Genomic DNA, 24,671 nt, shown 5'->3' with positions numbered 1-24,671 from the left:
TCAGGGGAGATAAAAGAGAAATGATAATGGACTCTAAATATGGGGCTTAAGGTTTTTGGTTTTTGTTTTTTCCCTAATAAGTGAGGTTTCAGTTATAGCCAGACTGATAGTGATCAAAAGTTATTTCCTGATTACTCTGGGGTGGATGTGAATACCCACTGGTAGTTTGTGATATGGTTTTAATAGACAAGGGTCATTATTAAAACTGAGCAAAGAGCTAGTTTGGGGAATGATGGATAAGGGAAATGAAGAGCCATTATAGATGGCTTCTAGAACTTGACTGGATACCTGGGTCTTTTACCCAGAAATAGTACCATTTTAGCAAAAATTTATTGAGCAAAATTTTTTAAAAGCTACCTTTCCTTCCACAGACGTCAGTATGGATCATAACCTTGACAAGGCACAATGGTAGTAAGTAATTCCATCAAAATTGGTATCTCTATCTAGACTCACATCCAAAATTGAGTAGGGACAGGAAGGAATCCGGTCATTGCTGTTGATCCTCCAGTGTTGATATCACTACCAAAGTACTTAACAGTTTCAGGCTGCCACATTCCCCCCCCATTGCTTCCTCCCCCTTCTCACCTGGGAACCTACCTGGGCCATAGCCTTTAATATGTAGCTTGATGGCACCTCTTCTGTCTGAATCCTTCTCCAGCTTTTAGTTACTTCCTTTGATGTTCCGTCACACTACCTGTCCTTCAGTGGGACATTCTCTATCTACCTGTCTGTTCCTCTGAACTGCCAAGTCTGTATGCATTCTGAGGTTATACTTATGTCTGTGTTCCTAGAGTCTCCCACAGTGTCATCACAGGAGAAGGAATCCAAGAACTGTGCTTATGAGAGAGTGCTCATAAGAATCTTAGAAAGATTCTTGCAATCTTAGGAAGTAAAGCCAGGTGCCAGGATCAGAAGTTAGCTCAGTGGCTTCCCAAATTTTCTGCACATCGATGTGACCTGAGGAGCTCCTTCAACAATCCAGATGTCCAGGCGGCACCCCACTGCAAAAAATCAGAATGGCCGAGAATGGGAGCCAGGCATTTAGTTGTTAGAGCTCCCCAAGGTGATGCCCATGTACAGCCAGGTTTGGCATCTACTGGGTAAGTTCATGTTTTGGAGATAGGAAGTCAAATATACCTGCCAGGACATCTTCAAAGTGAGCTTTTTAATCCAAACCTGGAGTCACTTGGAAAACTTAAGGCTGTTCTAGGAACCAGCACTTGCCCCCAATTTAAGGAATGTATGTGCAGGCAAGCCACTTGTTTCAAACAAACAACAACAACAAAAGAAACGTGGGAGCAAGCTATTAGATCATTGATTTGGTGAAACAGGGATGGTGTGTAAGGAACCATGATAAATTAGCATTTGGGCACTTGCTTGAGATTTACTGAGGTGCCAGAAATCCTGTGCCAGTATATGATTTATCATTACAGACATAAGTGACTAACCACAAAATTACACATGGAAGTAAAACTCTAAAACCAGTCTATTATTTACTGGAGCCAGAACCATACTGGTTTCCTGTAAGTCTTTTTTCAACATAGATGAGCATGAATTTTTCTCCCAGAAAACTTCAACCTTGAGTAGGTTTCCTCTTGAACAGTTGAAAAAAACTGTTCAACTTATTTCCAGGCTAAGTCCTGCACTTAAGCAGAACTGAAGTATTCACATTGTCCGTGCCAAGGAGCCAATCAGTGGCAGGGCGTCACAGCCCCGCAGCTGTGCCATACTCTTGGGAAGCTCAGGGGATTTTAATTCCAATGAAGTCAAACCTTTGACTTTCCAATCAAACTTTAGCCGAGACGTACCAACCAAATCTTCTTAGTGATGTGAATAGTACTGCTAATCTTTCTTGGCTTAATTGGAGGGAGGAACATACTGCGGTTACAACAGACCTGAACGTTTGTCCAGATCATTTCTGGGGAGTATCATCCAAAGGCCGCACCTGACATTGTACTGCCATCCCCATCGCAACAAGGCAGTGGACAGGGGTTGTCCATCAGGAAGGAAAGCCACCACCGGAAACAACTGCATCACACCCGGACAATGATTAAATGCCACTATAATGCTTGAAATGCATTGCAGCGAAGGAGAAGTTGAATAGAAAAACTAAAGTACGTTCTACTTGGGATGATGGAAAAGATCTGGACGCAGACTGTGGGGATGGCTGCTCAACAGTGTGGATGTAATTAATGCCACTGAATCGTACACTTAAAAATTGTCAAATGGAACATTTTATGTTATGTATCTTTTACTCCAACAAAATAACTAAAAACAAAACAAAACAAAAACTAAAGGAAAACAAACTTTCATATATTCCTAAAATTGGCAGATATATATATATATATATATATATATTATCATGAAAATATCATGCCAAGCAAAAAAACAATGAGCTACAACATACCGAACAAACCTCTCCTCACCGCCAACCTTCCATTGCTTTGTCCTTACCCGCCAACAGCCACAGTCCAGTCTATGCTAGATAATTAATTCACATGATGAATACCTGACCCAAGGATAATTAACATGGATTGGTAATTAGAGACCAAGATCCCACCCAAAGTAGGTAATTTGATGGTCCTCTGATGCAAGAAAATGGTTCTCTTTTCAGATTTTATTCTATTCCATGGCATGTTAGCAAAAGCAGAGAAAGAAACATAGACAAAAACAGACAAATAAGAGTGCTGTAAGCACAAAAACTCTTTTTTGGATGTTTTTGAATGAGTAAAAATTAACTATACTCATAAAATAGTAGACCCTCCCAATTAAACAGCATGTAAGAGTGTCAAACACTTGCATGCAGGAGAGCCACAGATGTGCACCAACGGTATAAATGTAGTCAGTGTAATAATTTCTAAATTGTCTCTGGATAAGAACATAAAGATATAAGGAAATTTTTAAAATAAACAAATAGAACTTTTTGGTTATAAAAGGCCCAAATGGCTTTCAAATTTAATTTTATCGGTCACTTTTTAGTGACAGTAATAGGATTATTTACCTCTACATGCAATAATATCTAATACCATCTTTTTCCATAAAATATTGTCCTATATTCTGTTTCCTATCATCTATTCTTACTGATTTTATATTAGGGACATTTAAAATAATAATGGAATTTTCAATGTATTGGAAATTCATGTATAAATTAGGTCTCACTGACTTCATACCTACCCATATGTATTTTTCTTTTTTTTTTTTTTTTAAAGATTTTATTTATTTATTTGAGACAGAATGAGAGAGAGAGAGAGCACATGAGAGGGGGGAGTGTCAGAGGGAGAAGCAGGCTCCCCGCCGAGCAGGGAGCCCGATGCGGGACTCGATCCAGGGACTCCAGGATCATGACCTGAGCCGAAGGCAGTCGCTCAACCAACTGAGCCACCCAGGCGCCCCATATGTATTTTTCTGATGATGCATGACTAAGGAATATGAATAGTGAAGCCAAATTAAAATTGCATATTTATTATATATAAAATCATAAATAAAATACTAAAAAATAGCTGCACAGTACAGCTGTTGCTAGAGCATATCCAGTTACCTATTTTGTAGTTGCCTCTTTCTTAACTTGTGTGTTTATTGTGGGATTTAATTCATTAGATAACTAACATGGACTATAAATATACATGCAAATTTCCAGCTGATATGAAGCAAAAAGTTGATAAATAATGCTACAGTGTAACTTTAAAAACAGAACTAGTGAGCCTTGAGGCTATTTTTTAATCATTTATTTTTATTTACTCTGTAAAGACTATTTTCATTTGTATTGTTTTTTATATATATAAATACACTTGGGAGAGAAACAAACAGCATGTTTATGAAAAATTTTGATGGGGACCAGCTTGTCACTGTTTTGAGACTGTATTGCTTTAAAGATGGACAATACCCACTATTCTATTATTTCTACAACTGAAAAAAACACCACAGATTCACATTATACTTAATGAAAATTAAACTCATCTCTCCATAGAAATAACAAGGCTCTCAAAAATAACTTTTTAGTTCACTTTGCACAAAGGGGTTTTGTCACTAAGAATTTACAATATTGCAAGCAAAGGCATCTTCATGGCTGGCATATACCACAGTTTAGGATATAAACCAAATCTTGGGGAATTCCCAATAGGTTTGGGAAATCCAATTGTTTGGTCAACATCCAAGTATGAATAAACGTATATCTAATATACATTTAGCATAACATTATACATGTTCACAGATAACAGTTGTTCACCATAGAAGAGAATACTACCCACTTTAACACTAGTCTACCACAGTTTCCATCAGAAATTCTTTCAAACCCAGAGTTAGTGTAACACCTCTATTATTAAGCAACTCCTACAAAAGAAGAAAAATGACAGTGGGAAGAGTAGTGGAGAAAAGGCAAGGAACCGAGATTTGGGTCTTGCTTCTTCCTTTTTACTAGCCCACTGAGTGACCCTTTGTAAGTCAAGCAGAATCAGGTTCTGTATCTATAAAGTGATGGAAAAGAATCTGATCATCTTTAAGACCACATAAAAAATTCTCTGCCGTCAAGTGTAATTAAAAAAAATGAAGTTCACTTTAAAGAGAACATAAAGATAAAGGAAATTTCTCACATGCTACATTAGATGTTTATCTCTATATAAGAGACAGGTGTCAAACAAACAAATAAGGGAAAAAAAACCCACTAAGGCAAAGAGAAACTTTAACTCACCAGATTCCATCTGTTACATTTGAATTCATGCATAATTGATTATCCATGACTGGTAAGTTCTTTTCTCACTAGCCGACCACAGTTTTCTAAACATTAAGTATTAAATCACTACTAAAGTAGACTACATTTTAGAAACAGCAAGGGCAGAATAAGAATATTTTAAATGAAAAATTACATGCCGGTTAATAATAATACAGCTGACCTATGTTTAAGGGAGAGAAATTTTAATCATCTGCACATTAAATATTAATAGCCTATTCTGTTATTGTTATAATAAGGTTAAGTAGGCTTCTCCATGCTTAAGGAAAGAGGGAGAAGTAGGAATGAATGCATAATGGTGCAAAAAGATACAGAGACGGGAGGCAGACATAAGGAAAATGTGTCAACAATAAACAAGAGGAAATGAGAAAGAAGGAAAAGATGAAGGTGGGAACTAATCTCTATGTGTCATTATGATTGCCAGAGTACTGGCAAAGAAGCAGCATCCTTTTATTTCAATTTTAATCATTTCTGAATTTTAATACCCGGCTCCTTTTGTAATTCTCCTGGCATTCCCCATATGCCTCCATCCCAGCCAAAACACCAGTGTAAATTAAATGGCAGGCAACCACACCACTGATGTAGCCTCCCCAAAGAACCTACCAGGTGACCAAAAGCAAAAAAAGGTATGTCTACCTTACATCCCTGAAGACCTCTAGCCAATTAACTGGCTGAATGTTCCCTACTTTCTTTAATTTTGAAAAGAAGGACAGTAGTTAGGTAATCTACAGATAGAGAATCATTAAAAAAAAATAAAGCAAGCCAGTAGTAATACAATAATCAGTGACCATCAGGGCCTGGAAAAATGAGTTTGCTCTCACTGGCACTAAGGAGCATCACATGATTATTTAATTACAGCTCTAATTTTTGTCTCGTGGATGGCAACATATCAACAATTAATAGGGCAAATAGAGGAGACTGTTTTTAAAGAGACAGAATGTGCATGATAATGTAATAGGTCACACAGCAGTGTACTGCTTGAGGAATACTTCCTTTTGTGGAACTAAATAGGGCTGTCTTGCAAATAGCTCCATACAGGTCTCAAAAAGAAAATAAATTTAAAAAGCAAGAGTGTTTTTTAAATAACTTTCACTGAACTTTTCAGAATGTTTTAGATGCATTCCTATTGCAACTCTAGCATCAATTTTAAGGAATGGAGTGAAATCTTTGTTAATACAAGTACTCTAAATCTTAAAACATTTTTTCAACAATGTATATAGCTAAATGAAAAATTTCTTTTTAAGCAATGATCATGACAGATATTTATTCAGTGGGATCCAGAAAAAAAAAAAATCATCATTTTAGTAAAGAACAGGTAGAGGTCAATCAGCCATGGGCCACTAGTCCGTAGTATTTTTGGTTCTATGATATCAGGAAGACCATTACATGGGTGACCTAACTGCAAGGACCTTAGGGGAGAGCTCTCTCTTGACTCCAGTACAGTCTGTTACTACACCTAACACCAAAGGACCATGAACCTAAACTGAGGTTCTTCACCTACTCCTGAAGGTCAGAGGCAATGAGGATAGAGCAGACCCTGGTGCTACTGTCAAAAAATGACAGAGCACATAGTTAAAGAAGAAAAACATTCAATTATCCAGAAAACCGGGACATGCGTAGATTAAGTGTCCAGATAACCCCAGCAAAAAGAGAAAATTAGAGGAAAAAGTCTCTTTTCCCATTAAATCATTCTCAGCACAAGCTAAATTTACTATTTTATTATTAGTTTAGCAAATCTTTAATGAGTGCTCACTATGCAAGGCAAAGGATGCTAACTGTGGAGTTTCTCTTATTTTATAGAACACAACAGACATGTAGCTTACACTGAATTTTTTTAGTCTTTTAATACCTTGTAGAAATAAATAACAGCAGCACCTAAAAATTCATAAAGTGGAAATATTAGCGGACTTTAAAATGCTATATAGTATAAGTTTACAAGGTCTACATATCCAAACTAACCAGAGGAATTCAAATAGTTAACCAATTTAGTAGCATTGTCTAAGTAAGGCTAAGTCCAGCTTTAAACTCTAGTTCCAGGCACCTTTGTTCTGCCATGCCAGAAGCCAAAGCAAAACCAAGGGTTGAAGTTTGGAAAAGGAAATAGACTTAGAACTACCTCTGTGATCAAGTGCTCAAATGTATCTTAAATATCAGTTATAGAGAATTGTAAGAAAACATAACTTGGCTACAAAAACGGTGACTAAAATCATTCTACAAAAAGAAGTATGAAGAGGTGCTAAATCAACTCAATAAGCTTTTAATGGCTTATGTTGGCCAAAGTCATCCGAATATAAGAAAATGTAGGCGTCTCAAAATACAATGTGGGAAAGCTAAAACTGCTGAGGGGCAACAATTTCTAATGCTGCTGGCAAAAGTGACCAAGTCAATAACAATTACAAAGAAAGGAGAATAGAAAAAAGAAAAAAAAAAAAAAGAAGAAGAAAATTGTATATCCCGTGAAAAGTTTTAAAATTAAGTTGTAGTAGAAAACATTTTGATGAAAAAAAAAAGAAAGAAAGAAAACATTTTGATGATTCTGGACCAAAAATCTGACTCTATACATTCTAAAAGAATATTTTTAAAAGAGTCTAGCAAGTAGCGCTTGTATGTAAGAGTATACATCATTCTTTTTTAACATGACTGTTAATATACAGTTAACATGTCTCAGAAAAGGCTGTAATTAACTGTCTACTGCTCTAATAACACTAATAAGCATACAGTATTATTAAAATACAATGACTCCATACAAAGTAAGGCTGTCATTTTTTTTTAACTTTTAAGATAATGTTCTAAATTGTTTTTGAGTCCTCTTAAACCACCCAAAAGAGAGCCCACCTCTAAGAATTTTTTTTTAAAGAATAGTTATTAAAATATTGTTCTTTCCATCCACAGCCTGGAGAAATCTGTCTAACATTAAACAGGACATCCAGGTATCATTTCAGTTGGTGAAAATACAACGGAAAAACACCTGGATTATTTTTATCAATTCTATATATTCTTTTAAAATTTACAACTGAAAGCAGTTTAATTTAGTTCTTCATTCACTGATTAAAAAAAAAAAATTTATCAGTGAATGGGGAGAGGTTTGATATATCAAGAATCACATAGCCCTGTTGTTAATCTCCAGTGATTTCTATCGTCCGGTTCACTGGAACAGGAAAACTCAATTGCATTCAACATCAAACAGCTAATTATGGATACGCTATATTCAAGACAATCTCCATTTCAAAAGATATCTGCATATACTAGGTTCTATTTTATTTATAGTAATTATCACAATAAAATATTTATAACATAAAACCTCTTTTGCCTTAAAGTCCTTAACATTATAAACATTAAAAGGCCAAATTGTCATTTACATGCTCTTAACGGCACATCTGAAACCATTGAGTAAGACTAGAAAGGAACCTCCAGCAATCAACTCCACTATATGCCTGGCTTCCTGGAAAACAGCATCTAAAGAATTCCCTCTCACACAGATTACCACCTTTTCTTTAAATATCTCAAGGAAAGAGGGTCTAATAGTTTCCCCTGGGACTGCCTACCATATTTCACCACCCAAAGAAGAATGCCCACTGAAGAATTTTTGTTGGTATCTGGTCCCAAATCATCTCCAGCTGAGAAAAAGCAACATCCCAACACAGAGATCTCCCCGGGAAACTCAATGCCTGTCTCTCATCCCTGTGGCTGTAGCCCTGATTCTCCATGTGAAACTGAGAGGAACTTTTTTGGCACTTACCCTCCAAATATCAGAGGCTGCTCTCCAAATCTAGCCCTATAGGAGAGCTCTCAAAAAGTAGTCTTTGATGAGGTGACAATGACGAAGTTCTCTCTGGCACTGCTAGCAAGGCAGAAGCATCCCAAATGAGGTGTTACCAGTTGCCTGTGAAGCAGCTGGACCATTACTGCAGTTCTGAGGGTGCGTCACAAATCAGGTCATAGCTCTGGGTAGAGTCCACCCACTTCACCCGGTACAACGCCCTCCACTTCCTGCACACCTGGGGGGAAGGGGTACAGAGGAGGGGGGGCCTGTGCAGGTCCACAGACATTCTAGTAAAGGCACAACCAGGTGCAGCCTGACATCTGCTTCTTCTGCAAGCATTTCAGCTTCATTTGGGGGACCTGCACCCTGAGGTACTCAAAAATTTGTGCAACAATAAGCGGCTCTAAAATGAGTGATGAGTGTAATAAAATATTGCAGTTAAATGTTTTATCCAGCAAGATCTTTCCTCCACTGGAAACTGAACCAACTCTTAATTTTTGATTACAAGATACTTCACTACCAAATGTCAAATAACTGGACTGAATAAATTTCAGCAGAACCTAGGGACATAAATGCTGGGGTACCAGTTAACCAATTTTTATCTCTCATAACTAAACTAGATCATCACATAAACTGAATTACATCCTTGAAAGTCCATTGAAAGAGGTGATTAGAATTTCTATTATGAACCTTCAGACAGCAACAACTGTGGAAGTGATACAGAATAACTTGAAAGCATAAAAATAGGCCAATATGCTGGAGAAATGCTCTGCTACTAAATCTCACCCTGAATATATATACACACAATCTGTATCTATTTACTCTGAAATGAAATATCTGATCTTAAAAAAAGACTTTAAAAAAATAAACAGCAAAAGGTACAGTTGGCATAAGTTCAAAAGTACTAAATAATGTGTGTTAATGTGTTGATCACACTCTATGAAGACATCAAGTTTAAATAGACTTACCATTGAGAATAGCACTCAGGAACGATATATAAATTACCATAGTAGACACTTTTTCTTTGATATAGTGAAGAAGAATCTTGTGTAACAGATTTGATTTATATGCTGTATTAAGACCACATTCTGCTCTGATGTCAATGGAATATGTGATTAGTGATTGACAACTGTGTGTAGATGATGGTGTAAGAGCTACTTATAGAATGTAAGTGAAAATAAGCGTTTTCTCAAGTTAATTCTAAGTTTTAGAATTCAACTTTGACAGTATTTTGATGTTTCCAGGGGTCCTGGAAAAGAAGGGACTTTTAATTTAAAAAGAAAACAATAAATGCATTTAGTATTATTCTTATAAGAAAGTTGAAAAATCTCTTAAGGTTGGCAGATTAACAAGGAGACAGAGGGGATGAGAATATTTTCAGAGGAAAGCTAACACTATCAATCAATTGATTGATCGATCGATGAGTCCCACTTTGTACTCATGTTAGCAGATCTCCATTAACAACTGAAACATTCCATCTAAGACTTGAAGGTACCACCCTTTATCAAAGTTATTCCCTAAGTAATAAGATAATTTAAGTAATCTATTTGGAACTTTGCAGAAAGTTAATTTAGCAAACACACACTTCGATGTGTTTGAACCTATTTGTCCTGAGGTGAGGCTCTAAGATGACTATTTTAAGTGGCATGCAGCCTCTTTGGGGGTTTTGGTGTTACAGTGGAGGAATGTATAGAAAAAGTGCATAGCATTTCTTTCGACTGGTTCTCACACGACAGAAATAAGATGATATTACTCTTCTTTAAAGTTTTGCCATTGGTAAATGGTAAGAAAAACTCCTCTCGACCCCTACCCCCAACCAGGAAGAGTGTGAAGCCCTGGGTTATAGTACAGGTAGATATTAAAATGGAGACAGAGCCGTTATTTAGTGGTGACAGGAATATAAATACGTGCACTAACCTATAAACTGGTATTTACTTCAGGAAGGTAAGTAATATTTTTCCTTTGATTGCTGAGCTGTCAGTTTAATGCAGCGTAAATAAACAGTAGGTGCCTGCTAGCTCGAAGTAGGAAGTGTTCATTCCACACGAGGAACAGATTACTGAAGCCTGATGCTCATCATGCTGAAACTTAACTTTCATTTTACCAGAAAATACACCCTACCGTGGATGATTTTTCGTGCCTGATCTATTAATTAACTTAACTCTGTTCTGTCAAAATGTAAACCAATTTGTTAAAATCATCCCAGAGTTTTGGAGTTTGAAAACCAAATCAATTTGAAAAGCAAGAGTAATGACTATTCTCTAATCTGATCACAAATGCTAAAAATGAATACTAAATATAATAAGCATAAACTATACAAAACTAAAACAAAGTACATATTTAAATATAGAATTTAATAATCTGAGTTACCAAATTTACTCAAAAATCTTCCTCCTTTGCCAATTAAAAGCAACTGGCACCTTTAATATTTTCACAACCTTGTGCTACTTAGGTCCGTTCAATATGTATGCTTATTCTGCTGTCTGAAATATCTAAAAGTAAACCATTCATAAAAATCAAATCACACTCTCTAATTCTAATAGAAATATTACTGAACTCTCCTGAGAGAAGTAGCAAGTTTGAAGATCAAATGTTGATACCCTTCCTAACAGCATTCATGTAAAATGTGGGTTTCTTCCCATTTTCTATATGCCACAAAGCTCTGACGGTATATAGTGCAACTAATTTTTTCCTTATACACAAGTATTTAGCAAAATCTTTCATGGCATTATTTAAAATGGGAACTCATCTAAAAAAGACAGAAGGCAATTTGGGGAGGTTTCTATTTAAAATGTGGACAAATTCTGATAATTTAACAGTGGACTGCAAAGGAAAAAGGGGCTTAAAAAATAATATTTTTGCATTCGATAACAACATGTCTAGACATGGTCTGAAGATTGAGTCAGTCATATGCATTTATTTTATATACTTCATCAATCCCATCCAAGACAACACGTTTTGGAAGAAATGATTTGTTTGTGTAAAGGGCATATCAATGTATGGCCCTCTTGGAAATTTACAGAGGAGATGAAAAACCACTAGAGTGCTTTATAGAGTCCCTGCTGTATATCCATGTTGTGTTTAGCTTTTAATAGTGTTTGTAACCAAAAGATTTTTACAATAATGAGGAACAGGTGCCTGTCACCTGACCTTTTAGGCCTAATTTACAATCCACAACCTGTCACATGAAAAAATAATTGAAAACCTCCTTCAGATATTTCAGTCTTTGCTAATTTAATGTAGTCTTTCTTAACCATCACTCAGCATACCATAGCTTATTCAGTCACAAGTTCATATAGCTGGCAACAGACTTGTCTGCAGAAATAAACCAATACTCATTTTGTTGTTGTTCTTGTTTAAGATGCTGGGAGACAAAAGAACTACTTTTGTAGATGATCAACCAAAGAATATATTAATTTATTACAACAACTAAACAAAAGGCATTCCTTGTGAATACTTTTACATACAAAGAACTATTATTTATTACATATTTCAGCTTGTGGGAAAATGAGGAATGCATTGATTCTGGAAATAACTATTCAGACTTTTGGAAGTTCTTTATGTCTTCTTTCTCTATCTCTTTTTTTCCCCCCTTCTCCCCCTTGCTCTCCCCACCCCCACCCCACACACATTTTAAGGCACCAGTTACTTTAGGAGGGAAATCCCTACCTATTCTTTTTTCATCCATCTTTTGTATTCATTATTTAGAAAGGAATACAAAATTGAGCAGTGATTTTTGTTCTCTTGTATAATCTTGCTACACGTAGCCATACTTAAATTTAACAGTGCTTTGTATTTTATAGCTACTGTTTACATGTTATGTATTAGATATGACTGAACAACTCTACATTTAAAATACTGCTTCCATTAGAAAAACTATGAAGTAGTAAGTGTCAAATGGAGATGAAGAATAAACATGCCTGGTGTATTTATAAAATGCAGAGTCACTTAAAATGTGCACAAATAGGATACATATTTTGCTACTGTTACATTTTACATAGTATACACATGGTCTAAAGTGTATTTAATAATGTGCCTAACCAGTTAATTAAAGTATTTATGTCTGGTGACTGTGTTAAACACTTGGAGAGGTAGTGAAAGATACAGCCAGTTACTTCTGCTAACTAAAGTTGAAATTATGCACTTATTATAACCTTTTCTAACAATGTGAGAAAAACAGAGTAAATATATTAAATTTGTTTCACAACAGATGCTTAGGTTGTTAATATTTAAGATGCCTATTCATGCTATTCCTGTCTGCACATTTGTCAAAAATGTAAGCTTGAATGCTAATGTTTGCCAGCAGACTGGAGCAGCCAGTATATGAATGTACTACTGTTCTACTAAAATAATATGCAATAGAAATAAAGGACTGCTGCTAAATCATAGCATTAGTACCCACAGCAGATTAAAGGTTTTTAGAGCGAACACCTCAACCTTGGCTTTTTCCAGGCTTAAAGTACAGTTTTTGTTGTTGTTGTTGTTGTTTGTTTTTGTAGCTACGTTTTACTATAGAATAAATCTTACAGTCCTGACACCTCAGAAAAATCCACTTCAGATAGGGTGTAAATTTCAATAAAGTTTCAACTGCACGAGTTACTTCCTCAGTAGCACAAACACTGTAGATTTTAGGGACTGCTTAGGACAAAACCTGACACTGACCAGTCGCCTTTCACTCATTTCTTACCCCTCCTCTGTCTTCTTGGAAAAGTCAGGTCCCCTGGCCTCCAAGGATGCAAGCAGGGAACCCCAGCCAGTCCGGGTAGAATGGTTTTCTCCTGAGAACAGGACGTCTTTCTGTTTCCCCCGTCTCTTATACAACCGTGTAGAGTCCAAGTCTTACAACATTTGCCTGGAAATCTGGAATGCCGCGAAGGAAAGTTCGCCGAGGACCGGCGCAGAGGTCAAAGTTGCCAACCAGGGCACTTTGAGAGGCGATCCTGTGGTTGACACTAGTAAGATTTGCAACGCCCCAGTGGAGGTCCGGGCCAAGACCTCCAGAAAGAGTCCTAAGCCCCTCTCCGTCTTCTCGGGTCATCCCAAGAGTCCTGCTCAGTGCACTTGCCCGGTACACGCATGTCACTCCCCGTACCTGCCACCTGCCTGCTTTGTGCCTCTCTTATCGTGGTTGCCCAAACCCACGCTCCGCCGCCCCGGGAGCCTCCGCAGAGAAGCGCTCCGAGAAGGCCGCCACGCTAGGGTCGGGACCGCAGGAGGGAGACACGGTGCGGACCCCGAGGCCGCACCTGTGATGTCTCGGTCCTGCTAGGAGAGCAGCACCTCTTCCTGCCTCCAGCCCTACTCCAAACCCACATTCACCCCAGGAGCCCCTTCAGGGCCGACCTCACTACCGCCAGCGAGGGCTCGAGATGCGGAGTGCCGCGGCTTTCAAATCCCGGCTCCAACTTGAGCGCCTGGGCGGCCGAGTGTTCCCGGGATGGAGAAGTTGCCACTAACTTCCTAGGCCCCTCTCCGCCGCCGCTCCCAACCAGCCGCGCGGGCGGGGGGCGGAGGAAGGAGGAGATGGACCGGGGAAGGATGCTGAGCTTACTTGCGATCCGGCGGGGAACGTTTCCACTCCCCCAGCCTACTCCACCGGGCACCTTTCTGCCAGCCCAGCTCCGGGGCGCACAGAGAGGCTTTCTTTCCCTTTTCCCGTTTGCTTCCTTCGGTCTTTTCGGTTCCCCTTTTCTCTTCCAAGAGGGGTCATACTGATGACCTGAAGGAGTTTGTTCAGCCAGGGTCTGTCAGGCAGGTGTGTTAGGGTGCCCACACCCTGAGAGAGAATGAATGGCATCTCCAAGTCCCCCATCCCGTGTGCTCTCCCACGCTCAACCGGCCCACCCCTCCCGGGTTCGGATGAGCACGAAAGAAGGGGTTCGGAGGACCCTTGCCGCCGGACGGCCACGAGAGGGGAGCCGCGCCGCCCCAACAAGGGGCGCCGTGGGTGGGTGCTACAGAGAAGTTTGGATCGATTCCGAAAAAAGAGAGAGAGAGAGATGAAAGAGCAAGAATGGGGGGGAAAAGAGAGGCAAAGGAGCAGAACTCACTCAGGCATGGGCGTTGGGGGCGGCGGTGGCTGTCGAGTGCGGGCCCGCGACCAGGAACAGCTCCCGGGGCTGGCGCGCCGGCGTCGGACTTCCGAGGCGGCGGCTTCTGCCTCTTGTGCCGCCGCCGCCGGAGCTGCGGCTGCCGCGGAAGTTAATTGCAACTTGACTTCAAGTTGTCTTCTTTCCCCATCCGAAGTGGGCGTTTAAAGGGGAGAGCGAGGCGAGGAGCGAGCTAGCGAGCGCGCGGGGCCGAGCGAAGGAAGGGGGGGGAGGGAGGGGATGTTAACGGGGGGAGGAGGGGGAGGGGGCGGCGGCGGGGGCGGGAGGGGGAAGGGGCCGGCGGGAGCTGCTCTCGGATCGGCGGTCGCCGCGCCCGCAGTCTGGAGGCGCACCGGAGCGGCCGTGGCGCCCTCCGCGGGAGCCCGCAGCTCCCCGGGGCGCGCATCCAGCCGCGGCTCCTTCGGCCCGGCACGCTGCGCCCGGGGGCTCGGCGGACCCCGCGTCGCCGCCGCTCCCGAGCTTGTGCGACGCGGGCTGGCCGGCGGGGCGGCGAGGGCCCGGCCCGCCTCCCCAGCGCCCGCCCCGGCTTCTCCCCCTGGCGGTGGAGCCTCGGCGGCCGCCGGCTATACTAAACGCGCTGGAGCCCGAGCCGAGCCGAGCCCGAGCCGCCGCCGCCGCCGCCGCCGCCGCCGCGCGCCGCTCCCAGGCTCCCTCCCAGCGCGCCGGCCGGGGAGTGGGGGGCGGCGGGCCGGAGGGACGAGGGCGGGCGAGAGGCGCGCGCTGGGATTGGCGCCGAAGACCGGACCCTCAGCCGCTAGGGGTAAGTGTGGGCGCCTGGGAGTACGCCACCGGGTGCGCGGCGCGGTTCTCGACGCCCGCCAACCCTACCCCCTCACCTCTCCCGGGCCCCCACCACGCGCACCCCTCCCTTGCCGCCTGCGGCTTCCTCTTGCTGTTCGTTGTTTGGCTGGGGTTTTTTTTGAGGGGGGTTGAGAAGCCGGTGATTGTAGTGTGTGTGCCAGCGGAGGAGGAAGTCAGGTGAGAGGGCCCTACGCACCCCCCCGAAACCCAGCCCGCGTGGGGTATATCGCTCCCCACTAGGGGCATGTGGGCCAGTTTTTTTCTCTAGTCAATGTTCGGTCGAGACGATCTCTCCTAGGGGGCCTCCTTCCCTTACAGCCAGCTCTGTCCATCTCCCTCCATCCTACCCTCGCCCCTCTCAGCACCCATCCACGAGTGCTGCACCCCAACTGAGGAGCACGTGGTGGAAGGAGAAGGAGGGGGGCCCTCTTAAAGACCCCCACCCCGCGCCCCTGCCCATTTGTTTAATATGTATCCTCCCGTCGGCAGCTGTACTTTTCTTTAAAATCCACTGGGAAAAGACCGTGAACTGAGGTCCAATTTCTCCAAAAAGCTGGAAGCAAAGGGGGCAAGTGATGAGAATTTAATGACAGGGGGTGGTGGAGGAGAGGGGCAAGGGAAGCTTCCCAGAAGGTGAATGAAACTCCAAAAACCTCTGCAAGAGCAGAGTGACTTGGAGGTTCAGGACCCCAGGCTAAGGAGAAATGAGAACTCCATCAACTTTGCCCCTCTCCTCCTGCCATCCTCCACCCCCACCCCCACCCCGCTGCTAGGAAGCTAACAGGTCTTTTGTTTTGTGTCGTGTCGTCTTGGGGAAATTTGCATTGAGTATGACAACAGAAAATTACTACTGTTTACTCAAAGTTAAGGGGATTGCAGAAAGGAAAAACAGTCTTCTTTTTTCTTCGTGTGTGTGTGTGTGTGTGTGTGTGTGTGTGTGTGTGTAGTTGTTAGGTTCATAGCTTGAACTGCAAAACGTCAGTTTGTAACAATAAGGACTGTAGAGCCGCCTCGGTGTATTTTTAGAAGCTGCACTTTCTTGAGTTCCTTTCACACAAGGCTTGCTCTCTCATTAAGTCCCCATACATAATTGTATTTAGAGAGAAGGAAACTATGGAAGCAGGAGGGAGATTGCTAAGATCTCCATCTCGCCAGCGCGGAGCACTGTTTGCAGTGAAGTTCCTGGAAAGTGACTGTGGGCTGAGAATTCAGTTTTTCCTAAAAGCTCTGTTAGGTCCTCTTCTGTCAGATGTCTATGAATAAAGCACGCCGGGAAAATCCTCATATTCGTGCAGTCTTATTTTATCTTTTACACAGTGGTTGATTCTACTTTCAAGTCCTGGTAACAGCACATCAAATGTGCTGTATTTTTGTGTGGTTTTTCTAAATAAAGGAGGATAGCGCATGTATTCATGCTGCTTTCTGATATGCCAGTTCTTTCCTATCAGTGATATTGGATTCACTGGAATGTCCATCTTTTTCAGTTGATTGTCATTTTATGCGAAGGCAACAATTCCAAAGACATAAGAATATAAAAAGTTTATGAATTAGTGTTATTTTAGAGAATTAACCTTGTTTCTAAGATGCAAGTGCCCACCTCAACTCCTGGTTCTGTAAAGCAAAGGAAAAAGATATAAATGCCATGGGCAAAAACAAAACACAAGATTTCCCTCCTGGACCACTTTCTGCATACATAGGACCCAAGAGACACCAAATCTCCTGCCTTAATTTACCAAAATGCTGAATTGCCTAACTAGTACCAATATCTCCATCTGGGAATGACATCATTTTTGGAATGGAAAGAATAAATTCTCAGTCTTTAATTACTCCTTATTAGCAATTTCTTATACCAGGCAGCTGATTCTCCAATTCTGAAAGGCTGAAGTGAAGCTTAACAGAAATTGAAATACAAAAAAAAAAAAAAAAGATTGATTTTTTTTTCCTTTACACACTCTTACATACTCATTTATTTCCCAAAGTTATCAGCTAAGTCCCCCGAATCTAAAGTGTGATATGCTCCCCTGAATTAAACCAAAGGAACATTTTGCCCTGACCTTGTGAATTTGCTTTTTTCCCCCTAAATAGTCTTGAACAGAGAGCTCACAGGCTCTATTATAATACAGAATTATGTAATGATGCGTACAGTGCATTAAGTAACATAACTTGATAAACTCTTTTGTAAGCGTTGCCCCCTGGCACATAGTAGGAATACATTAAATACTTACTGAATTAAGATGTTAATGAAATATTGTAATTGGCCACAAATTCAATAGTACTAGGATAAGCCTTTTTTTTTTCCAAAAGAAAAAGGTATTTTGTTTGGAAGTTATTAGGGTAATATATTTCTGCTCCTAGATTTTTTTTTAACAAGTCCAAATCTAATTTAAATGGTTGAAAGACAAGTAAATATGAAACATATCAAATGGTCAATAATAATAACTCGTGTCAAAAGCTGATTATTTTCTTAGGACAATAGACAACAAATACTGCCTACTAAATAGTGTGAGAAAGATGCAAAGGAAGGATAAAACAGTACTGGCCTTCAAGGAATTTGTTTGGTGGCAAGATGACATCAAAATGTGAAAAGACAACTCAATGGATCCGTAAATGGATGAAATCAAAAGAATATTTGAGAAAATAGATTTTTTCTTTTTTAGATCAGAGGAAATAGACATCCTGAAGTTCCTGGTTGGAATGTATTTTTGAAGTTAATTTGTCAAGTCAAACCTTTAGGGGCTATCAAGGCAAACACCTTGAGTGAAGGAGAACTTACCACTTACCTACATAAAGGCAGAGATTTTATCTACAGAATAGTTACCACAGGGTAAAGTTCAATGTATATTGTGTGTATAAATGAGGAATATCCTAAGTAGTTCATTCCATCTTTGTATACTTTATTACATTTTTTTAAATTGAACAAAATTGATGCAGGCTTTCCTAAAACTTTCAACCCTGAAACTCCTAAATCCTATAAACCCTAAAACTTCCAACCACTAGTCTTAGTTCTGCCAAACAGAGCAAATCTGTTGTATTAGTCAGGAGAGGCTATCTTATGCCAGAATAACGAACAATTCCAATGTTTAGTGATCTACAATGACAAAAATTGTTTTCTTGGTCGTGCTGAGTCCATTGCAAGTCAGCTGCTCAGTTCCATGTCTCCTCATTCAGGGTTCCAGGCTGATAGAACAGTTGCCATCTTGAACGTTTCATGTTGTTATGGGAAAAATAAAGATCATTCAGAGGGTGTCAGGTTGGCATTTAAATTCTATGACCAGGGGCGCCTGGGTGGCTCAGTCGTAAAGCGTCTGCCTTCGGCTCAGGTCATGATCCCAGAGTCCTGGGATGGAGCCCCGCATCGGGCTCCCTGCTCAGTGGGGAGCCTGCTTCTCCCTCTCCCACTCCCCCTGCTTGTGTTCCCTTTCTCGCTGTGTCTCTCTCTGTCAAATAAATCTTTAAAAAAAAAAAAAATTCTATGACCAGAAGTGACACACGTCATTTGCGCTCACAACTAATTGGCCAATACTAGTTTCACGGCTCCGTAGAATCATCACAATGAAGCCAGATAATGCAGCCTACCTTGTGCCCCAAAGTAGAGAGCTACGGTGCACAGCTTTTAAGGACTAACATACTCTTAGTAACCCTTGTGCACTGATATCCTCTAGCTAAATGATCCCACCCTGCTCCTTTGTGGCCTAAATGTTTCATTCTTCAGGGTAAACACTGCTGGAGAGGCCACCAAATTATAGGGAGACATGCATACTGTGACTTTTTTCACCATCTATTCTCTCTTTGAATGCAGCGCCACAGTCCCACCCCTTCTCCCCAAATTGCGGTGGCCTATCAGTTTTAAGCCACTTTTTATGTATTTCCTAATATTATATGTATTTTATTTTTTCAAGACTTGTTTTCCGAGAAAGGGTAACATGAACAGGAACCTTTGAGACTTGTTATCTGGGGGAAAAAAAGTGTTATCTGAAGATGTCATGATCATGATCAAATTTTGAAATTTTGTCTTGAATAGTTACTTCCCTTATTTTAAACATCAGAATTTTACAACACAATTAAAAAACTCCCTTGGAAGTATTCATTCATTCACTTACCCATCTTTTTGTTCATTCAATAAATACTCACTTATTGATGCCAGATACTCTGTTAAGAACTGCGTATATGGAGATGATTATGAGTTCTTCTTTTCAAGAAACATATTTTCGAACTGGGCACACAGAAAGAAAAGCCATTGCAATGCTAATAGAGGCACAAAGTGCTATGGGAATACTTGGGAAGGAGCAAATAACTCTGGCAGGATTTAGGAAAGTTCATAGAGGAATTGAACTAAGTACTGAGGATAAGTGAGACTCTTCTAGGCAGAAAAGGAAGATAGAAGATATTTCGAGGGGCGCCTGAGTGGCTCAGTCGTTAAGCGTCTGCCTTCGGCTCAGGTCATGATCCCAGGGTCCTGGGATTGAGCCCCGCTTTGGGCTCCCTGCTCAGCGGGAAGCCATCTTCTCCCTCTCCCACTCCCCCTGCTTGTGTTCCCTCTCTCGCTCTCTCTCTCTGTCAAATAAATAAATAAAATCTTTAAAAAAAAAAAAAAGATATTTCAAGCAGAGAGATCAATGTGAGTAAAGGCACTGGGATGACCAAGCTTGCTGTTTAGGGAACTACCAGGAGGAACTCAGTGTGGCTGGAACATGAGATCTTTGGGAAGGATGAAATCAAGCAACTACAATTTGAGAAGAACCTTGTGGACAAGCTATATACCAGCCATCGAATTGCAAACTCTTTTGTCTGTTCTGGGCCAAGCATGGAAACAAGTGAACAAAGCAGACCAAGTCGAGACCATAAGCAGTGGTGGATACTGTGGCAATCTGGAGAATATATTCCCTGTCCAATGATGCCAAATGTCAGGTCTTCCAATTGAGGTTACTTTTTGTTTTTGTTTTTTAAGATTTATGTATTTTAGAGAGTGGGGGAAGGGCAGAGGGACAGAGGGAGAGGGAGAGAGAATCCTCAAGCAGACTCCCCACTGAGTGGGGAGCACCTCCCCACACACACAGGTCTCCATCCCAGGACCCTGAGATCATGACCTGAGCCGAAATCAAGAGGCGGGGGGGCTTAACTGACTGAGCCACCCAGCTGCCCCTGGTCTTCCAGTTGTTAAAGAGAGAAGTTGCTAATTTGGTTTTATATGAAAAATTGAAATATTAAATGTTGAGAATTTACCCACATCTTAAAGTACTCACGTGGAGAGAAAACATGTCTACAGATCAAAATCAGCGTAAAGACCACTAGTCAAATGTCTCCTACTGTATGAGATAGGGAGTCATTAAAGATTGTAAGGATGGAAGTAACACCAACCGAAATCTTTAGAAAGATCACTCTGAGGGCACCCGGCTGGCTCAGTTGATGAAGCACATGACTCTTGATCTCAGGGTTGTGGGTTCGAGGCCCATGTTGGGTGTAGAGATTGCTTAAAAATAAAAATCTTAAAAAAAAAAAAGATTTCTCTGGTGGCAAAGTGGACAAGAAAATTCTGGAGCCTGGGATGGGAGGCTGTAATTGACACTCCATAACATCATAATATCATTTGAGGGATGATGCAAAACCCTGTATAGTATACAACTTTCCATGTATATAGGGGGCACCTGATAAATATTTGAAGAGCTAATGAATGACAGAGAAAAAAAGCTGAAGTTTTAGAAGGAGGGCACATTTTTTGAGGACTCCTTATGCCATATGCTTCCTTTGTTAGACAAGGTTTTCAAGAGCACGATGATCTTACATTGATTATATGTAATTTTTTTCTCTCTGTGATAAATATTATTGGTTTTTAAAAATGCATAAATCCTGTAGCATAGGATATAAAGATCAGCCTAGCATCAGAATATTATCTAGAGCTAAGCTTACTGATCCTACCTTGTAAAGGAATGCCAGCTAAACACATGATTCTTGTAGCAAGCCCTAAAAGTCTGTATTCCCAGGCTTTGTAAAAGTACACTATACCCTTTTGTGTAACTTATGCATATTTTTAGTGAAGGCCAAACTCTGTATAGTATACATTATATATACAGGGGCACATCCATATTCTTAAAGCCACTCAATTCATTGGACAATCAAGTCTTTAAATTCTTAGCAATTTGGCTCTACAAATTGTAATTTTTTAATTCAACTTTCTTGAGGTATAATTTATGGACAATAAAACCCACCCATTTTATGTGTTCCATGAGTTTTGAATACAAAGAAGCAGCACGAGCAGATTATAATATTTTAAGTGATCTTCAGAGAAAAAAGAGACAAAACTTATATGTATAGGCAAAGCAGCCTTAGGTGTCAAACCACCTGGATTCTAATCCAGGTTCGACTAGTCACTAGCATGACCTTGGGCAAGTCTCTTAGTTTCCTGCCTCAACTTCCTCATCCATTTGGTGGGGATCGTGGTACTCAACTCCTGAAGTTAGCAAATGCCAGCACTTCAACACAGTTAGTAGTCAATAAAGACTAAACTGTGTTTTCTTTTGTTAATGTTGTCATTGTTATTCTAATAGAGAGGAAATCCTGGGATGTAAACAAGAAGAGAAAGTGAATTGACTGGAATGTAAGTGGGGTAAAAAGAAGCAAGTACCTCCTGGGTGCCTTGCTGATGTGCCAAGGGAACTCAAAGCCAGAGAATAATTATGGCCTCTATTTCTGGAATATTTATTTTTTACTGAAAGATTTTGGAAGAAATTATTTTTCTATTAAAACAGCTACACACACAGTGGAATGCTTTCTCTCTTCTATAACTTTTGTGGAAATGTTTGCCAAGTCCAGAACATATTCGCTAGTAACATTTATCTCAAAATTGTTGAAGCACCTCCTATTTTTATATGCTATGAATGCTGCCCAAACGTAGAATCTTTGCCATTAGTAAATGTTTACATTTTAGATGAAAAATGTGTTGGAGTAGGAAAAAAAGTAATAGAGCATGACCTTGGGGAAATAAGTCACCAGGAAGAAAAGAGGAGAACTGGCCTCTAGTTCTGATTCTATAACTAACCAACTATCTTGTTGATGTCAGCAAACATCAGGGTGGGGAATGTTTGTTCTTTTCAGCCCTAATTCACACATACTGGTAGATCTCAAACTTTACTGTGTATAGGAATTAAATAAAATGCTTATTTAAAATGCTGATTCCTTGGCTCCATGTCCATAAATTCAGATTTGGTAGAAATAAAGTCGGGATCCAGTGATCCATATGGATTTGGGAAACTTGGGTTGAAAGGGGCAGAAATCCAAATCATAAATGAAAGTTTTGTTTCACTTTTTATCCTTGAACACACACACACACACACACACAAGTTGGAAATACAGTATAAGGAGTGCTTTAGGCATAATTAGGTCTGTCTGTTCAGATAATGTCACCATCTCTTGTTTCTGCTTTCTTCTGTGTCAACTTCTGCTTTAACTTCAGTCTTAGTCTAGTTTTCCCTTTACTATAGTAAACTAGTCCCTCCAAGCTTCTATTCTGATATAGAAACTCCAACAAAAGAGCACTCCTCTTTCTAAAGTTTCCAGCAAAAGAACTTCACCTGATTGTGACTGTATCAAGTTGTATCATGTACTCATGCAGGCATTTATAACCCTGGTCAAGGGCTATGGTTCTTTAATTCACCAGGCTTGGGGCAAATGCCCACCTTGGATTTAAGTGTGCAGCCACCCTACCCAAATTGTGTAGGCTGGGAATGGGGTATTGTTCTCCAAGATAAATTGGGGATAATTATTCCAGAAATAGGGAATGCTTATTAGCCAAACCTATAAATTTTCCATCCACTACTGTACATTTTTTAGAAGTACTTATTAGAATAAGCCAGGTGCTATGGTACAAAAGGATAACAAGTGTGCGACGGTATTGAAGCTTTCAGCCTTAAAGGTGACCCACGAGAGCCTGGGAAAGGCTTAGGATGCTCAGAGTTCCTAAGCCAGTTGCCTCATACATTTACCCCAGAGTTTTGGGCCAATATTAAACATTTTCTATGTGTGCCATGAAGATGATTTGTATGCAGGTCATCTGTGACTTGCGCATTGGGAATCAATGGATTTCAAGATCACAAATATATAATAACATTCTTTCTTTTGGATCTTCCTGAGACAACTGGGAAGCTGATTTATACTTGAAAGGGCAGTAAAAGTTCCAGGTATGATACACAGAAGAGGGACAAACAGATAGGACCAGCAGTTGAATCCTACTTTGACTTGGTTATCAGTTTTGTTTTGTTTAGTATTCTTGGACATAGGTAGTTTGTTCTATCTAATAGATATAGTCCTAACGTGGACCTCAGTATGCCTGGCTTCTTTTAATATTTGGAACATAAATGGATGCACATTATATAGACAATGGAAAGGGGTAAGCTGGCAACAGCATGGAACAGAAAACGGATTTGACTATTAGTCTTGAGATGTATTTTAGGTATTTTGCATGCAAGTTTATGGAAGAAGTGAATTCCGATGAATGAATTATTAACTCATTCTTTTAAGTGAAGAAGTTACTATTATTTTCTTAAACTCATTAATAAAGTTAATAAGTCTGCCTCAGCATTTTAGTATTGAGTCATTAGTTTCAGATGGCTTCGGATGACCGCCCCCCCAACTTTCCCCTCCACCAAAGCAACCCAGTACACAAAATAAAGTGTTTTCAACAAATGGTGCTAGGATAACTAGATTTCCATACAGAAAACAAACAAACAAAAAACCTTGATTCCTACCTCAAACCATACACAAAAATTCACTGCCAGTGGATTATAGATCTAAATGTACAATTAAAACCATAAAGTTTTAGAGGAAAACATCACTTGGAGATAGACAAAATTTCTTAGATAAGCCATAAAAGCAATAACCATAAAAGAAAGACTAGCTAAATTACATGTTAAAATTAAGAACTTCTCATCTGAAGGAAAGCAGGGGGATGAGTAAAGCCTAAAAAACCCATGATTAAATAATCATTACTTCCAGTGGGATTTTCTCTCCAGTGCATTAGTTCAAGTTCTTTTGACTTGTAGGTGGTAAGTGATAGAAGCTGACTCTGTGAGCTTAAGCGAAAAGGGAAAAGCACAACTGGAGCTTTTCATGGAATCCAAAGTCAAGGGTGCAGTGGAGTTTCAGGAATAGATGTATTGAAGTGCTACAGGGAACCCAGTCAGTCCTCTCTCTCCATATTTCTTCTCTGTCTTTCTCATGGCAATACAGTTACTTCTTCTCCTCAGTTACATAGCAGATCATGATTGCCAGTTGTTCT

The 24,671-nt window shown here is 40.3% G+C and overlaps 2 protein-coding genes across 10 annotated transcripts in view; one reads left to right on the top strand and one right to left on the bottom strand.

Annotated features, from left to right (window-relative positions):
• SATB1 (SATB homeobox 1) overlaps positions 1-14,758 on the bottom strand; it is a 98,923-nt gene extending 84,165 nt beyond the window's left edge. Inside the window, exons 1-2 of one of the 4 annotated variants that reach the window (XM_081825864.1) lie at positions 14,540-14,758; positions 598-1,001 (exon numbers count right to left, since the gene is read on the bottom strand). The gene's annotated coding sequence lies outside the window, so the exon portion shown is untranslated. Of the gene's footprint in view, positions 1-597; positions 1,002-8,465; positions 8,607-13,176; positions 13,928-14,539 lie in introns of those variants that run through there. The other 3 variants (XM_081825859.1, XM_081825872.1, XM_081825866.1) reach the window with 3 other exon arrangements.
• A 325-nt stretch (positions 14,759-15,083) lies between these two features.
• The window catches only part of LOC115943924 (uncharacterized), a 126,984-nt gene continuing 117,396 nt past the window's right edge, over positions 15,084-24,671 (top strand). For 2 of the 6 annotated variants that reach the window (XM_081825894.1, XM_081825903.1), the window contains exon 1: positions 15,084-15,359. The gene's annotated coding sequence lies outside the window, so the exon portion shown is untranslated. Of the gene's footprint in view, positions 15,360-21,272; positions 21,996-24,671 lie in introns of those variants that run through there. The other 4 variants (XM_081825934.1, XR_004078492.2, XR_004078491.2 and 1 more) reach the window with 4 other exon arrangements.

The sequence above is a fragment of the Leptonychotes weddellii genome, chromosome 1 (genome assembly GCF_054177405.1).
Source record: "Leptonychotes weddellii isolate Sample4059 chromosome 1, ASM5417740v2, whole genome shotgun sequence".
In the NCBI taxonomy this organism is placed as follows: Eukaryota; Metazoa; Chordata; class Mammalia; order Carnivora; family Phocidae; genus Leptonychotes; species Leptonychotes weddellii.
Note: the sequence above shows the minus strand (reverse complement) of the source record. Positions and strands in the feature narration are given on the sequence as shown.